Below are 18,756 nucleotides of genomic sequence, written 5' to 3' on the forward strand. Positions count from 1 at the left end.
CTGGAGTTTTCAAAGTATTGCAAGATTTCTGCGAAGGTCACATAGTGGTTCTCATAGCTGCTGCCTACAGTAATTGAATTAAGGTAGTATGTGGGCCTTGGAAAAAGATGCAGCTCCGATTAGGCCCAACTGGCTAGACAGTGTGGCCAATGGGGTGGCCGATTTTCGGGACGTTTTCGTGGCCTCTAGGGAGTTCGAAAAATCGGGACGTGGACTGTGCAACTGACCAAGAAGATGCTTCAAGTGCTCCATGGGGCGAACGAATGGCGGAAAGAGGACAAGAACAGAAAGGGCCTACACATTGAGGAATGAACGGAACAGGAAGCGTGCTGCCGCCATTTTGAAGGAGCTTGAGCTTCAGTGTTGGCTGATGCCGAGATGCAGGTGTCCCCCCTCATCCAAACCAAAATACAGTGGAATCTCGATTATACGAATGTTACGGGGTCACGAAAAATATTCGTATTAGCCGAAATTCGTATCGTCGAAACAATTAGAACTAGCTAAATTAGAGTCAGAGGTGAACTCACTCAGGCACACGTACATAAAAAGTATTTATTTCTTGAAGAAAAAGTCCCTAATGTCCTCCTGCTTCTTTTTCTTTGTCAGGTCACTTAGCAGGCTTTGTTCAAATCCATAAAAACGCATGCACGTGTCGTAGCTGATTTCATCCGCGGCCATAGCACGCCTCAGGACTTGTGCGTGCAGCGTTACAGCCGCCGGTGGTAGTCCTTCGCCGTCGCCCACATCTAACACAACGCGACTTGAAGCATAGCAGCTACTCCGTCCAATGGCACGTGGAATAGGAGGAAAAGCAACAAAAGCGCCACTGCTTCAAACTAAACTTCAAACTCTTCGTGCCCAATCGCTTCCGCCGCGCTGTCCGGCGCCGCGTGACTGCGTGTTGTTCTCTTTCACGGCCGTCAGTGGGCGGTAATGGCTGATACTCGTGGTCGCGTCCGTCTGTGCGGTGGAATCGTGCCAACTGTGGCCTCTCCGCGCAGCGGTGCAGCCTCCTCCCCCCCTTAGCAACAGGCGTGCCGGTAGGGGGCGCAGCTCCGCATAGCAACTGTGACATCACACAGTAGCGGTAGAATGAGCACGCGTGCGCGTTGGCGGTGGCAGCTGCACCTATGGCTGCACTGGCTGCACTGCCGCTCCTTCGCCAGACGTCTCGTTGCAGTCGAGTGAGTGAAACGCATGGCTCCGAAGCGGCCCAGTGATTCCACGCCAAGCGGTTCGGGGAAATGGCTGCGGACGCCGGATTCCCCCAACACCAAACGACAAAAGAACAAGGAGTGCATGCAACGACTGAACATGTCACCAGATGCGAAAGCAAGGGAGGCAGAACAGAAACGCCAACAGTGACTGATTAGATCGCTGGATACCAAAGGCAGGGAAGCAGAACGAAAGCAGCAGCAGCGACAGGCGATATTGACGATGAGGAGTTACGGAGTTGCCATCTATCGGAAGCGCCTCGCTGGCGTAGTATGGGGGATCACGCGGTGCGATCCTCATAGGTTCTGCTGTCAGCGCTCACAGAAAACACCACGCGCGAGCTCTTTCGGACATTTCTGTAAATACTTTCGAAATGAGAGAAGTTTTTTTGCTGTGTAAATAATAATATTGGGCAAACTAAAAGCACAGAATCGTTTAGATGCTATATCTTTACCGAATACGTTCAGTGAACGCCACTGCGTGCGGTCGCCGCAGTGGAGTCTCTCGAATCGGATTCTTGTGTGAAAGGTAGGTAAATGCTGAGAGCAAACTATGATAAGTATGTCCTTATAGTGTTTGTATAACTAAATGGAGCGTAATAGAATGAAGCCTCACTGCAGCGATCGCACAGATTCGCAGCGACCGACTGCTTGTCTGCATGCTTGTCTGCGCACTGTTTTACTTTCGCCGCGTGCGCGTTTTCGCACCGTGCCATGAGCTTTAGGCCGCAGAATATGAGCATTTGACAGTATACAAGCAACCATTGTTGCGTGGGCGCTATCAGAGCTGTTCAAAAATAATTTCATTGTAGAGACTTCGACGCCTACGGGGACTGTGATGTGCCGTCGCGACGATTCAATCTTTTTTTTTCTTCTAAATTCTTTGACTTTTCAATACCATTTCTCCAGTTGCGTCGCACTGTATGTTTATCGGTGTTCTCAGCGTGCAATTTCCCGCTGCTCGTTTTTTGTAATCCCGTGCATTAATTCATAACACAAACATGACCATATGCCATGCTTTTTTTAAATGTGCTTCTTACCGCTGCCTTTCCTCTCCACTGAACTTACCAGTATCTATAGCATCGACAAGTTCATAGACCAAACCGTCACGACATTAGTCGGGCAGCGGACTCGGGCGAGCGTCTCAGTGCGCGTTTTCAGAACATCGCAGACCGGGCGCCGTAGCAGAAATCTTCCTCGCGTCTGTGCTTGCTGCATACCCGAGTTGTAGCCGATGACTGTTTGCCGGTTTTATGTTTCACGAGCCAAGCTTCACGCAGCTTGACCTCCGGCTGCGTGTGAAAACGGCTGACACCAGGTTCCGTTGCGTACGTCCGGCATTGCGGCACCGAGCAGTAGCCTACCATGCTGCGCGCCTTCAAAGGCAGCCACTACCTATTGTAGTGCTTTCAAGCGTTGTAAAGGAGACACTCGAAGTGGGAAAATCTCACCACTAAATGAGGACTGCAGCGTACGAGGGAATTTAAACTCGTTTTCAGCTCGCTTCGGCGCGGCCGCTATGTCCACGTGATCCCTAATAGCATGTCACGCCGACAGTGGCACCAGCTTTTCCAGTGGTGGAGCTCGAGGCCAATCGCCGAACACCAAAACGAATGAATTGTAGCGCAGACGGCAGCAGCGACTGGCTCTGTCACCGAACAGCAAAGCCAGGGAAGTGGAGTGCAGACGGCAGCAACGTCTGGCTTTCGCCAAGCACAGTTTAAAATTTCCAGTGTCTTCGGTAATTTTTGTATCAACCGCCGCGGGTCGAAAATTGATTCGTAACAACCGTTCTCTAGCATTTTGCTAAGTAACGAGTATCGACCGGGACCACAGATAATTTCGCATCATTCGAAAATTCGTATTAGCCGTGATTGCATCATCGAGATTCCACTGTAAACTCTTTAAAGCAGTGCAACACAACACTGAGGCATTGTGCATGGCCTGAGAGTATGTCAGGACAGTTGAGGTTGACTCACGAGCTTTTGAGAGAGAGTCTCAATTGTGAGGAAGTTCGGGCCTCATGCCACTGAGCTTGCTATCAGTTGATAGAAATAGTTCATATTCGAAAGGAGGTTAATCAACAAGCGTAAGACAGCTGACATAAGGACGTATAATGTGGATAGAATTGAACATGCTCTCAAGAACGGAGGAAGCCTAATAACAGTGAAGAAGAAACTAGGAATTGGCAAGAATCAGATGTATGCATTAAGAGACAAAGCCGGCAATACCATTACTAATATGGATGAGATAGTTCAGGTGACTGAGGAGTTCTAGAGAGATTTATACAGTACCAATGGCACCCACGACGATAATGGAAGAGAAAATAGTCTAGAGGAATTCGAAATCCCACAGGTAATGCTGAAAGAAGTAAAGAAAGCCTTGGAACATATGCAAAGGGGGAAAGCAGCTGGGGAGGATCAGGTAACAGCAGATTTGTTGAAGGATGGTGGACAGATTGTTCTAGAGAAACTGGCCACCCTGTATACGCAGTGCCTCATGACCTCGAGCGTACCGGAATCTTGGAAGAACGCTAACATAATCCTAATCCATAAGAAAGGGGACGCCAAAGACTTGAAAAGTTATAGACCGATCAGCTTACTGTCCGTTGCCTACAAACTATTTACTAAGGTAATCGCAAATAGAATCAGGAACACCTTAGACTTCTGTCAAGCAAAGGACCAAGCAGGATTCCGTAAAGGCTACTCAACAATAGATCATATTCACACTATCAATCAGGTGATAGAGAAATGTGTGGAATATAACCAACCCTTATATATAGCTTTCATCGATTACGAGAAGACGTTTGATTCTGTCGAAACCTCAGCAGTCATCGAGGTATTACGGAATCAGGGTGTAGACGAGCCGTATGTAAACATACTGAAAGATATCTCTAGCGGCTCCACAGCCACCGTAGTCCTCCATAAAGCAAGCAACAAAATCCCAATAAAGAAAGGCATCAGGCAGAGAGATACGATCTCTCCAATGCTATTCACAGCGTGTTTACAGGAGGTATTCAGAGACCTGGATTGGGAAGATTTGGGGATAAAAGTTAATGGAGAATACCTTAGTAACTTTCGATTCGCTGATGATATTGCCTTGCTTAGTAACTCAGGGGACCAATTGCAATGCATGCTCACTGACCTGGAGAGGCATAGCAGATGAGTGGGTCTAAAAATCAATCTGCAGAAAACTAAGGTAATGTTTAATTGTCTCAGGAGAGAACAGCAATTTACAATATGCAGCGAGGCACTGGAAGTCGTAAGGGAATATATCTACTTAGGGCAGGTAGTTATGGCAGATCCGGATCATGAGACGGAAATAATCAGAAGAATAAGAATGGGCTAGGGTGCGTTTGGCAGGCATTCTCAGATCATGAAAAGCAGGTTGCCATTATCCCTGAAGAGAAAAGCATATAATAGCTGTGTATTACCAGTACTCACCTACGGGGCAGAAACCTGGGGGTGTATTCTGTAAGAGTCCACCTAGTGGACTGTCCATTTCGGCCGCTGCTGATTGGATGCAGCTGTACGAGCGAGGAGGAGACGAGCGGCCCTCACCAATCAGGAACGGCCGAAATGGACTGTCCACTAGGTGGACTCTTACAGAATACCTCCCCTGGAGGCTTACGAAAATGGTTCTACTCAAATTGAGGACGATGCAACGAGGTATGGAAATAAGAATGATAGGTGTAACGTTAAGGGATAAGAAAAAAAGCAGATTGGGTGAGGGAACAAATGCGAGTTTATGACATCTTAGTTGAAATCAAGAAAAAGAAATGGGCATGGGCAGGACATGTAATGAGGAGGGAAGATAACCGATGGTCATTAAGGGTTACGGACTGGATTCCAAGGGAAGGGAAGCGTAGCAGGGGGCGGCAGAAAGTTAGGTGGGCGGATGAGATTAAGAAGTTTGCAGGGACGGCATGGCCACAATTAGTACATGACCGGGCTTGATGGAGATGTATGGGAGAGGCCTTTGCCCTGCAGTAGGCGTAACCAGGCTGATGATGATGATGATGGTGATGATGATATTCGAAAATATTTGCTTTGTATGCATCTCCTTTCTACAGTCGAAACCCACAATAACGAAATTGCCGGGGAAAGCAAAACATTTCGCTTTTGCTGGAATTTCATTAGCGCGAGAATGAGGCAGAAAAGACAGGAAGAAAATTGGCTTGCAAAAAAAAAATTTATTGCCAAAAGTCAGTCAGCTTACTTTGCTGAGCCTTGCCTTGCAGCAATTTTACTGCTTTCGACTCGCACTGCAAGAAGTGGTCCATTGCCGCGTTGTCATGCTCACCGAAAAATGATCGAATTACATCGAAAGCATTCAACACATCCCGCGGGTTTGCAGTCCTCTCTTGATTTGGTGTCTGGTGGTCGTCGGCGTCGTCGGCACCTTGGCAAACGCTACTTATGATGACCTCATCAGTCATCTCTTCATGGCCGACAACACCTTCACCCACACGAACGAACTCGTCGATGCTGAAGCCATCCGGAACAACTCTGTCACGGCAGAAAGTCCATCCCATGCGTGGGCCAGTGATGGCGGCACTGCGGCGTCAGCACTGTCAACTAGTGCACCTTCAGGTGAATCTTCTTGCGATGCCACTGGATCAGCGCATGATGCTTGCCAAGTGGCAATGAAGCCGGCATGAATAAAACAATTAGCTATCACGGCTGGCGACGTCGCAGCCCATGCGGCGGCCATCATCTCAGGCGCCATGAACATGTCCACTACGGTGGGACGCTTCAACTGGAGGTTCAGCAGCAGACGCTGAATCAGCCTCTCCTTGTAGGCGCACTTGAGGCTACGAATGACGCCTTGATCAAGCGGCTGTAGCACGGAAGTGCAGTTCGGTGGAAAAAAAACAAAAAAAACTAAGTGCACGTTTCCCATTTCCACGTCATCTACATGATGGGCACTGCAATTGTCCAAAAAAAGGCAGACCGATCTGCCTGCCTTCCGCATGTCCGTATCGAAGGCCTCGAGCCAGCTGCCAAATATGGCCCGGGTCATCCATGCCTTCAGGTTCGCGGTGTACTGTACGGGCAGCCGACGATTTCCCTTGAAGCAGCGGGGCTTCTTCTGCCGATTACAAGCAGTGGCCGTTTATCTGTGCCGTCCATGTTGGTTCACAACAAAATTGTTACACGCTGCTTGCTGTGTTTCCCCCCGCGGCATTTCTGGCCTTTTAAGTCCAGGGTCTTCGATGGCAGCATCTCGTAGAATAAGGCCGTCTCATCTGCATTGTAAATGTCCGAGGGCTTGTACTGGTCCAGCACTTCTTTGTTGGTCAGCAGCCACGATGACGTTGTCAAAGGGTCGATGGCTGCTGCCTCCCCGGAAATGACTTTGGCCACTATGTCGTGGCGGGCTTTGAAACGGCTCAACCAGCCAGGGCTAGCCTTAAAATCAGCGTGCCCGAGAATGCATGCGAAGTCCCGCGCTTTCTGCTGAAGAACTCTGCCAGACAGCGGCACTTTGTTGGCACGCTCTTCACAAAACCATGCAAACACCACCTTGTCAACGTCTGGAAAAGCGGCAGCGCTCACCGTTTTGTTTTTCGCACTCACACCATTTCCGAGCGCGCCGAGAATGGAGGCCTTGTTTTTCAGAATCATCGATATCGAACTGCACACAATTCCAAATTCTTTGGCGATATCCATTTTCTTCCTGCCTTTTTCAGCTTGGGCAATAATTGCAGCGTTATCCTGCAGTGTCATAAATTTCCTCTTTTTGGCTGGAGGCGGCATCTTAGCAGGCTGTCAAAGCAAATGGTCCGATTGGCACAGAGACACACAATTGACGCACTCTAGCACCAACTACACTGAGCGCACGACCATGTGCAGCGGTACACAAAGCCCACTGATACTAAAGCGTCATCCGGGTTATCGGAGCCTTCACGTGTAGTAGATGTCATTTGGCTGCCACGCACGCAGGTGTTTCGCTCTGCATTTAGCACAAGCTGTAATGGCACACAGGATTAAATAAAATGTGCTCACTGCGAGATCGCCTACGGTTCTTGTCTTTTTTTATTTCCATCATTTAAATGCTAATTTCATTTTTGGCCCGGACACTGCGCAGTCACCCGTTGCGATGGCCGAATGACCACCATCATCATCATAGCTGTCATCTGTCACGAGAGGTGGTGCGAGGCTCTTTTTATTGTAAACAATGATGGCGGTGGCCACGCAAGTGTGCTGTGGTGGTAGTTAATGCAATTTAAGCACACAACGAATGCATTTGAGCAGTTTATGGACACAACTAGTGTTACATGAGTAGATTATTTGCGGACTGTCGTTTCAGAAAATTTCGTTGATGAGGGATTGCTATAGAAAAAAGTTTCATTGACGCGAGGTAGGAACTGCATTGACTCCTATGGCTGTTTGCCGGGGATCCAAAAATATTTCGTTGCAGCGAGAATTTCGTTCCCTCGGGATTTTGTTACCACAGGTTTCGACTGTATTTGTATTTGAGAATGTACAACTCCATTTGCAATTTTATTGAAGATATTTTATTTGCTGTGCATTTTACCAACCCCTCCCTTCCATTCTCTTTTTTAATAACATAGACACTACTCCTTAGTATTCAAATTGGACTAAGTCTTTTTTTTTTAATTTTTTTCATATGCTTAGTAGAGAGTGACAGTATCGGGCGAGATGGTTTTTGTCCTCTTGAAATAAAACATAGTTCTGCATCACTCAGGGAATTCTGCAAGGGCACTCAGGGAAAACCTGGAAAACTCGGGGAATTTAGAAATGTCAACTTGGTAGACACCCTGCCCACGCAGACAGCGATGCCAACCTTCGACTCTAAAGTTTTCTATGACATTCAAATTTAGAAAGGAAAAAAGAAACGAAGAGGAAGCCGGCATTCAACGTGGAGAAACAACGCTCCACCGCGCCGTTTCCCGATAAGGTGCGTTCATAGCCCGGCATTATTGGTGCATGGGCGAGCGTCGCGCGACGCAGTGCGTGTCAGAGTCCGTTTGCCGCATCCCGTTATGCTGGCTGCACCAGTGTGTCGAACCAGTGGTCTAATGATAGACTCTATTGTTCTCACCAACGTGATGTAACGTGCACGCACGCTTATGCTACGTCTGACTATATTTAGCCCGCCCGCTCCTGCGGTTGAGTGACGCCGGAAATCACGATGGTGTGTTAGGCCTAGTGCCCCGAAGCGCTCCTGACAGTGGCCGCGTTTCATTGGCGTTTCAGCACGTCCCTACTAATCTGTAGCAGGAATTTTTGTGGAGTAGTGACAGTGAAGCTCAAGGTAAGCTTTTAAGTACTGCATCAAGACGGTAAGTTGGGCCAGTTGGTTGGGATTCATAGTAAGGTTCGTTACAGCGCAACCCAAGGACATAAGAAGGTATAAAACTACGGCATGGCGCTGACTCTCGCCTGATCTAAACCCCTGGGGAATCGGGATTTAGAAACCTTTGCAATTTTTCGACTAAATTTAATGAAAATCGTCAGCAATACAAAGTTTTTCATGTCGATTTCAAAAATATAATTGCTTTTTAATTGACTGAGTGGTTGCAGATATAATTAAAATTAAACACCTATTGTTTAGCTGAACAATTGTATCAACCAGAATGTTTATAAAGACATATGCCTGGATACTACAAAGTGTAAGCAACACAACTGTAGGGCTACTTTCTTTATATTGCAAGTATTACCAATTTTACAGCAATTTGAAGTTCGATCTCCAGACATGGCAATCATGTAGTCCAATTAGTAGCCAGATTTTAAAAAAATTCAAAAGCGAAATTAAAACATCTGTTCCTACCTTTGTGCAGTACACACATGTAGCTAAAGGCTGATGTTAAAATTGTGGTTCTCTGTGCCCTGAAGACCGACATAGCTCTTCAGGAAGTTTAAAAAAACACCTAAAATGAGATTCTGAGAAAATTAGAAAAGAAAAAGCTTATTTTTATAACAGACCACTACAAAATATTTGAATATACGCAAGTGCTGTTGCAGTAGCCTCCCGGAATGTAGTCTGTCTGGCTGGTGTCACTACGGTGATGCCTTCTGAGCACCCGCTGCAAGTTTTATTTATTTATTTATTTATTTATTTACCCACAGCGCCACAGTGGCATTACAGTGGGGGGTTGGACAAACGAAAAAAAAAATATTACAATGGCAGTCACAATGACAATGCAAACACTTCAGTGTCAGTAATATTAACAAGAAATGAAGATAAATCATTCCATTCTCGAACAGTCTGAGGAAAAAACGACATCTTGAACAAATCGGTTCTTGACCTGAATTCACGCACTTTATGATTATGATCAACCCGCTCGGATCTGTAGTGCGGATGAAAAATGTACTTCTCCCTAGGAATAGCAATCTTACCGTAATATATGTTATGAAAAAATTTAAGCCTTAGCTTTCTTCTTCTTACTTCAAGGGGTTCCCATTCTAATTCCTGTTTTATGCCAGACACACGTTTCAGAAGACACATGCTCAGCAGACTTAGCCAGTTCGTATGTCCCAGCAGCAGTGTCAACGTGATCTAGTACAGGTTTTCGGTTAGTTGCAGAATAGTAATGTCGTTCCAAAACGTCGATGAAATGTGACCATTGTCAGGAGCGCTTTGGGGAACTGGGTCTAACATGCCATCGGGATCTCTGGCGTCACTTGACTGCGGGAGTGGGCGGGCTAAATATAGTCTGACGTAGTGTGAGTGCGCACACAGGTTACATCACGTTGGTGAGAACAACAGTGTCTATCATTGGACCCATGGTTCGACACACTGGTGCAGCCAGCGTAACTGGATGTGGCCAACAAACTCGGACGCATCGAGCGTCGCTCGCCCGTGCGCCAATAATGCCGGACTATGAACACGCCTTGTTGATGTCATCGGGAAGCAGCGCAGCAGTGTCGTTTCTCAACGTTGTACGCCGACTTCCTCTTCCTTTTTTGTTTTAAATTTGAACTTCATAGTGAACTTTGGAGTTTGGCGTCTGCGAAGCGGCCGTGGAATGATGCAGTCGATGTTTGTCTAGCCAATGTGCGGATAGAGTCGTCGGTGGTGGGAAAATGAAGACGAGTAACTATGTATGGGTCAGCGCGACCGAACGACTGCTGGGCCAGTCACGCGCCGTGGGAAAAGTGCTTTTTTACGGAAACATTGCCTCATATTTAGCCCACACTGTTGCCAAAAATTTATATTACGGCTAAAATATTGATTTAGAATGTGCAAAATTTGGTGAAGTGGTAGGATAATCGTTGGAAATTCCAAAATGACCGTTTTCAAACTATTGATTTTCTTGCGATATGTTTTTGGTCTTTGAAATCCGTGTCCCCCCTTTGCTATGCAAGAATTAATATGACGTTCATGAGTAAAGAATGTGCAAGTGTAAGGAAACAGTATTCATATTATTGCGATATGCTCAAGCAATGTTCAAGAAACGAGCCGCTGCGAGAACAACGACGAAGTTGGTCGGTGCGCTTGGCGCGAGCGAGTGTCGGCCTGGCTCCTGTGTAAATAGCCTGTAAATAGTCTCTTCTGTCTGTGTCTTTCCACACGCAACATTCTGGAGGTCAGCGATCTCCGTCCTCACCACGGAACTCAGAAGTGGTCGGCACACCAAGCTTGTCACCATGCCTCCTGGTGACGCACCCACCTCTGCAACGGCTTCGGCATGTCCCACAGCTCCAATCGTCACGGTCGCCCCACATCGCGACCCAGGCGTGTTCTCTGGCGTGGAGGGCCGGGGTGTTGACGACTGGATCAAACTCTATGAACACGGCAGTGCTAATAACAGGTGGAGCCGAACGATTGTGCTCCGCCAATGTCATCTTTTATCTCGGTGGCACCCCACGCATGTGGCACCAAACGTACGGGGACTGTTCGGCGACCCCATTGGGCGCAAGGCTGCCGCGAGAAAGGCTCTTGCGTCTCGTGTACAGTCACCTACAGAGCCGTACGTTTCCTACATCCTCGACGTCTTAGCTCTATGCCGCAAAGCTGACGATGGTATGTCCGAAGCCGATAAAGTGTCACATATTCTAAAAAGCATCGCCGACGACGCTTCCAATTTGCTTGTTTTCGGCAACGTCTGGACTATCGACGCCATCATCAAAGAATGCCGTCGCCTTGAGCAAGCTAAGAGCCGCCGTATTACACACCACATCACACGGCTACCCAACACTGCTGCTGCGTCGACATGTGAGAGTCAACCACGTCAGACCACCACCATGTCACCCGTATTGTTCGCCGCGAACTCGAGGCCACCTGTTCGCCAGCTTTCTCCACGACGCCTCCTGATCTGCCAGCAACCACCATTGCGATGATCCAGGCCGTCGTCTGACAGGAATTTCAGAACATGGGTCTGAACTCTGTGTGTTCCACGTCTCAACCCAACGTTTCCCAGTTCTCTAGCGGCCCTCCTCGTCCTCGGCAGTCCTTTTCCGCCACATCTCGCCGCAACCTGTCCGATTGGCGTACCCCTGATGACCGGCCGATCTGCTTCCACTGCTGTTGCATCGGCCACGTCGCTCGTCACTGTCGCAACAGTTGGCCACCAACTCCTCGGACATACACCGCCGCTTATTCCCGCACCTTTTGACCTTCCGTTCCCTTTACCAGCCGCCATGAATCCACTGCCACTGATGCTCCTGCGCCGAACCTTCGGTACAGCTGCTCGCCCTCACTTCGACGCCATCAGTCTCGTTCGCCCCAACCTCGTCGCTTCTCTTCGCCGCCTATCACCTCCCGGATCCAGCCGGAAAACTAGGCACTGCAGCTTCTGGAGGTGAAGCTGCCTTGTCGACCCTGCCCTCAAATCCTCTGCTCACGTTACCCACGAACCGAAACCTTCTTGACGTTGACGCCTATTCTGTCACGACACTCATCGATACAGGAGCACATCTTTCAATTATGAGTGCTGCCTTCCGACGACGACTCAATAAGCTCCTCACTCTAGCGTCGGCCCGCGTCGTACGCGTTGCGGATGGCGCTACTGTCCCTATCATCGGCATGTGTACGGCACGCGTCAGCATCGCCGGCCGCCACACTCCTGTCCTCTTAACGGCAATTGCTCATTGCCCCCACGACCTCATTCTCAGCCTCGATTTTCTCTCCGCACATTCTGCTCTTATCGACTGCTCTTCCGGTACCCTTCGCCTTGAGTTGCCGATGCTCGCAGAACCTTCCGACGCACCCCACTGCCGCTTTTGTCCCACCGGTTTTCTTCGCCTGCAGCCAAAGTCAATAGCCTACATTGAACTGTTGTCTTTCCCACCAGTTCCTGATGGTGAGTACCTCGTCACTCCTCTGCCCGACATCCCAATAAGGTATGACGTTACAGCGCCTCACAGTATACTTAATATTACTGGGAAGCGCACTCAAATGCCTGTCTGTAACTTCGGATTGGCAAAGCAAATTCTACCGCCAGGTATTTGCCTTGCCACCGTTGATTGTCTCGGCAACCAATACGTGGCAGCGTTATTGACCGATGATTCTCGCGAGCTTAGCAGGCCCCTCGTGCCAGCCTCGAGTGCCGATCCCAATATAAAGAAAATGGTTGCGACGGACCTGTCCTCAGCGCAGGCTGAAGAGCTTTGCCAAGTATTATCGTCCTACCGAGATATTTTCGACATCGACGATCGCCCTTTAGGCCAGACGCTCGCAGTCAAGCATCGTATTCTGACTGGCGATGCTACGCCTATTCACCGACGACCGTATAGAGTTTCTGCGTCAGAACGCCGAGTAATTCAAAACGAAGTCAACAAAATGCTCTATAAAAACATCATTGAGCCTTCTTCGAGTCCCTAGGCGTCACCTGTGGTGTTGGTTAAGAAGAAGGGCGGCACATGGCGCTTCTGTGTAGACTACCGTCATCTGAACAACATTACTAAGAAGGACGTCTACCCGCTCCCACGTATAGACGACGCCCTTGACTGCCTGCACGGTTCCAGCTGTTTCTCGTCTATTGATCTTCGTTCGGGATACTGGCAGATTGCTGTTGACGATATGGACCGAGAAAAAACCGCATTCATCACACCTGACGGCCTATACCAATTTAAAGTAATGCCGTTTGGATTATGCAACGCCCCTGCCACCTTCAAGCGTATGATGGACTCCTTGCTCCAAGGTTTCAAATGGTTCACATGCCTCTGCTACCTCGACGACATCATCGTCTTCTTGCCAACGTTAGACACTCACCTTGAACGTTTCACAACTATACTTGATGCATTTCGAAAGGCAAAGCTGCAACTTAACTTGTCCAAATGTCGTTTTGGCCACCGGCAAATTACTCTTCTGGGCCATCTCGCTGATGCTTCCGAAGTACAGCGTGATCCCGACAAAACTCACGCGTTCAGAGAGTTTCCGGTTCCGAAGACAGCCGCAGACGTTCGAAGTTTTGTAGGGCTATGCTCGTACTTTCGTCGTTTTATTCAAGATTTTGCGGCAATTGCTAGACCCCTCACTAATCTTTTGAAGAAAGGCGTACTATTCTCATGGGGTACTGCAGAAGCCGCCGCCTTCTCTCGTCTCGTTACTCTTCTCTCCTCACCACCCATTCTCGCCCACTTCGACCCTGATGCCCCTACAGAATTGCATACAGATGCCAGCAGTCATGGCGTAGGTGCCGTCATAGCCCAGCGTCAGCGTGGCCAGGATCGCGTAATTGCTTATGCGAGCCGCCTCCTCACACCATCGGAGCGCAACTATTCCATTACGGAATGAGAATGCCTTGCTGTAGTCTGGGCAGTTGCGACGTTCCGTCCTTACCTTTATGGTTGCCCTTTTTCCGTAGTCACTGACCATCATGCTCTCTACTGGCTCTCTTTGCTAAAAGATCCTACAGGTCGGCTTGGTTGATGGGCTTTGAGGCTACAAGAATTTTCATATTCCGTGGTGTACAAGAGTGGCCGCCTGCACCAAGACGCTAACAGCGTGTCGCGTTACCCTGTTGACGACTCTGACTCATCTAATATTGCCAGTGCTTCTTGCGCATTCTCTGTATCACAGCTGCTTCATTTCGCCGACGAGCAACGCCGTGACGCCTACATCAGAGCACTCATAAACCGTTTTGAGCACTCTCCGGCCGATGCTATTCTACGCCTCTTCATCCTCCGCGACGGTACTCTGTACCGTCGTAACCTTCATCCGGACGGCTCTGCGTTCCTACTTGTAATACCTAAACACTTCCGCTCCACTGTTATAGAAGAGCTCCACGACGCACCAACCGCAGGACATCTCGGCGTATCTCAAACCTATGACCGTGTACATCGCCGTTTTTTCTGGCCTGGTCTTGCCCGTTCCGTACGACGTTACGTCGCCGCTTGTGAAGTTTGCCAACGACGCAAGAAGCCTTCCCAGCTCCCCGCTGGTTACCTGCAGCTGCTCGACATTCCTGCCGAGCCCTTTCATCGTGTCGGCTTAGACCTTCTCGGCCCATTTCTGGAATCTACATCAGGAAACAAGTGGGTTGCAGTCGCGGTGGACTACGCGACCCGCTATGCCATAACCCGTGCTCTTCCGACCAGTTGCGCAACTGATGTTGCCGACTTCCTCCTACATGATATTGTTTTGATGCATGGTGCTCTGCGTCAATTGCTAACAGACTGTGGCCGTACGTTTTTGGCCAAAGTCATCGACGACATCATGCATGCCTGCTCAATACGGCACAAATTTACCACCTCCTACCATCCCCAAACGAACGGCCTCACTGAGCGCTTGAACCGCACCCTTGCAGGCATGCTATCCAAATACGTTTCCGACGACCACTGTGACTGGGACCTGGCTCTATCTTACCTTAATTTTGCGTACAACTATTCCCCTCTCGAAACTGCTGGCTTTTCCCCGTTTCACCTCTCTTATGGCCGCGAACCAACGCTACCACTGGACACTGCTTCCGTCCGCCACAGCTTCAACTAGCGCTTATGCCCGTGATGCAATCGCCCATGCTGACCATGCTCGCCAACTTGCACGCAGTCGTCTACAAGTGTCTCAAGACAAGCAGAAGCAACGCTACGATGTCCATCACCGTGATGTCCATTTTGTGCCCGGCAGCCTCGTGTTGCTTTGGTCACCTTCGCGTAAAGTTAGCCTATGTGAAAAACTCCTTTCTTGTTACACAGGCCCATATCGTGTGCTCCGCAAAGTGACCGATGTCATTTATGAAATCGTTTTAGCCACGCCCACTACGTCCTCCGCTGTGACGAGTGACATCGTCCACGTCGCCCGACTCAAGCCCTACAACTCTCCACGCGCCTTGGATATTTAACAGCACCGTGACGCTGCTTTTTGCTGCCGGGGGTAGTATTACGATATGCTCAAGCGATGCTCAAGAAACGAGCCGCCGCGAGAACGACAATGAAGTTGGCCGGTGCGCTTGGCGCGAGCGAGTGTCAGCCTAGCTGCCTGGCTCCAGTGTAAATAGCCTGGAAATAGTCTCTTCTGTCTGTGTCTTTCCACACACAACAATATAATTTATTTTTTAGCTTGGTGTACTGGGAGAAAATGTCGCCAGTGCGATTATTGGGAAAGATGATTTTTTGTTATTAGAGTTGGTGTCCTAATTCTCATTTCTGGAAAATAAGTTCGCTGGTGGATTCTCTTGTTCTTTCTAGGGCAAAGTACCAAGTTGAAGGAGTCTGTGCTCAATGAAATTGATAGCTATAATGACCCCATTCATCTTTGGTGCAAAAATGGAGTTGAAGACACAGAAGCACTCTGTGTTGTCTGCAATTGCACTATTGATTGCTCACAACACGGCATTGGTGCATTAAAACGTCAATCGACAATGAAGAAGCACATCCATGCGACTGCAAAGAGCGGAGACTAAAATGGAAACCTCCAGCCTCCTATATTGGTGCAGGCGGCTTTGAACTTTTCACCGGGAGCATCTAGCACCTCTCTACAAGATCAAGTTTGCAAGGCCGAAACAATTTTTGTCATGTCTATCACAACCAAGTGCATCTCATTTTCATGGGGCGACACTGCAACGGAAATCTACCACACAATGCTCCCAGACAGCATTGTTACCAAGGGCTTCAGATGTGGCAAGTCGAAGCTGTCATGCATTGTGTCTGATGGACTAGGCCCAAATTTCAAGTCAAAAGTGGTGGATGAACTATGTCATCCGGGTGTTTTCTATTCTATGATGATGTATGCAACTCCAAGACCTGACCAGCGAGTGAAGCAACTTGATGTGCTTGTAAGGTTCTTCTGTGAAGCAGAACAGCATATTGTCGTGGAACATGTCCAGTCATATAATCTTGGACGGGCCACCGCTGAGATCATTCTCAGCTGTGTAGAAGATGCACTTGTTCAGCTGCCACGACAGGGCATCATTTTTTTCTTTAGTGACGGTCCTCACATCATGAAGAGTGTCGGAAGAAAGCTAGAACAGCATCTCACATCAAGCATTGCCGATGTTGGTCACTGCAGTTTTCACAGGGTCCAGAATGTTTTTGCAAAGGGCTTAGATGTTTTTGGATCTGATGTAGAAGTGGTAAGAAATGTTTACTATTACTTAAAATCTGCTGCCCGCTCAGAGCTATTCAGAGAAAGCCTGGAAGTCATAGGTATACTGCCGCATGTGTTTTTTTGACGTGTTGAACAGGTGGCTCACTTTACAAGAATCACTGTGCCATATTCAGAAGCAGTTGGATGCCATTAAGAACTACTTTGAAGAAGCAAACAAGACTGGCTGCCGTCTGCCACCCAAAGTCTTCATAACAAACTGGTTGCGGCATTCTCATTGAAACCACTCTATGCTAAGATACCTTTCCTGAAGAACTGTGCTGAGCTATTCACTGGCTTCCAGAAGCTGTTTCAGAAACAAGAACCACTTTTGCACATTCTTCATGTGGAATTGTTATTAGTTCAGTGAGTTCTTAGCCACTTACGCAGTGAAGCCTACTAGGGCAAGACTTGATAATCTGAAGAGCCTTAACCTGCAAGACTCCACACTGTGGAAGACGATGACCGAGTTGGGTATAGATACAGATGATGCAATGTGGACCTGGTACATCCCTGAAAGAAATCGTTTGCGACTTGGGGCCCGTGCTTTTTACAAAGCTTGCTCACAAGACTTGCTGCAAAAGCTACCTCTTGAAAACAAACTGCTGCAACATGCAAGCATTCTTGGCTTGCACTTCACACATGCAGACTCGGAAGCCTGCTCACTGCGATACCTTGCTTCACAACTGCCGCAAGTGCTACAGGTGAATGAAGTGTCTTCATTAATTGACGAATGGTACATGCTTAAATGCGATCCAGTGAACAGCAGTGCAGTTGCAGTGCCTGAAAGGATTGACAGCTCATGGGCTAAGGTATTTCAACGGAAATCAGCTGCTGGCGAGCAAAAGTAGCCACTGCTTGCAAAGCTCGTGAAAGCCCTCCCCTCTCTCCCACATGGTAATGCAGATTGTGAGAGAGAGTTCAGTATAAAGAAGCGTCTGCTTGAGGGCCGTGCCTCTTTGTCTTTTAATAGTCTGAATGGACTAAAGCAGGTTAACACGTATTTGCAAAGGTACAAGGGGGATGCCACCAAAGTACCCCTGTCACCTAAGCTGGTCCGATATGTAAAGAAGGCTGGTCCGATATGTAAAGAAGGCAAGAGCATTTTATGCAGATATGCTTGAAAAGGAAACTGAAGATTCGGAGGTGACGAAGCCTGCAACCACACAGACCCAGCCCAATGCCATTAATGGAATGACTGAAAAAGGGCCTAAATGAAAAGGTTGTGTCGTGCTGTGCATTACTTAAAGAAGCGGAAGAGAGAATCTCTACTGGCTTGGCTCACAAGAGCATGGAGCCAGGTCCAAAGTGGGCAACAGTTGTTAGCTGAAGGGAATGGTTACTGCACTGAAGGGAATGGATACTGACTGGCTACTGCACTTCTTGAGCTTCAAGAGCTGAAAAAAAGAAGTAGCAAAAGCCACCGACAGAAAGAACTTTCCATGTTTTCATTGTGCAATATGTGTGGGTTTATAGTAAAAAATATGTTTTAAAGCTTATTTTACAGTGTAAACAAGACATGCTCAGATGGTGCATGTAGGCACGTCTAAATAGCAAAATTATTTATACTTTTGATACAGCTGTCTATCTCTAGTCAAATCTCTTATTGCCAACAGCACAAAATTGTTTTTCGGCATTTCTAGTCACTTTTGTATTATGTTTTATTGCATAAAACTGTTTTCACTAGTGTAAAAGTGCTATTTACATAGGCAAATAAAGTCCGTATGCAACATACCATGGTTTCCTGCTGTGTGGCTAAATGGCTGCGCTGCGTCAGTCTGTCTTGCTTGTGTCTATTTGCTCTAAATACTGAACAATCCTCCAGTATTAGTAAGCTGCATCAAATGTCATGCATTAGCTTGTCTCCTCCTCCAACTGATCCAAAACGCAAAATTTTGTGCTACAGAACTGCTAGAAAATGCTAATGTGGTTGCTCCTAAATTGCTACAAAACAGCCCTTTTCCTGCTCCCAAAATTGCTCCAAATCTGAGATTGGCTGGACCACAACTGATATTTGACTCTGCCTAGACACTACGGAGATTTCTTAGCA

The 18,756-nt window shown here is 48.0% G+C and overlaps 1 protein-coding gene and 1 pseudogene across 2 annotated transcripts in view; both read left to right on the forward strand.

The window, feature by feature from the left end:
- The window catches only part of LOC135916711 (protein arginine N-methyltransferase 1-like), a 199,118-nt gene that overhangs the window by 154,971 nt on the left and 25,391 nt on the right, over window positions 1-18,756 (forward strand). The window lies entirely within an intron of this gene.
- LOC135916699 (uncharacterized) lies at window positions 10,832-18,073 on the forward strand (annotated as a pseudogene).

The sequence above is a fragment of the Dermacentor albipictus genome, chromosome 3, assembly GCF_038994185.2.
Source record: "Dermacentor albipictus isolate Rhodes 1998 colony chromosome 3, USDA_Dalb.pri_finalv2, whole genome shotgun sequence".
Lineage (NCBI taxonomy): Eukaryota > Metazoa > Arthropoda > Arachnida > Ixodida > Ixodidae > Dermacentor > Dermacentor albipictus.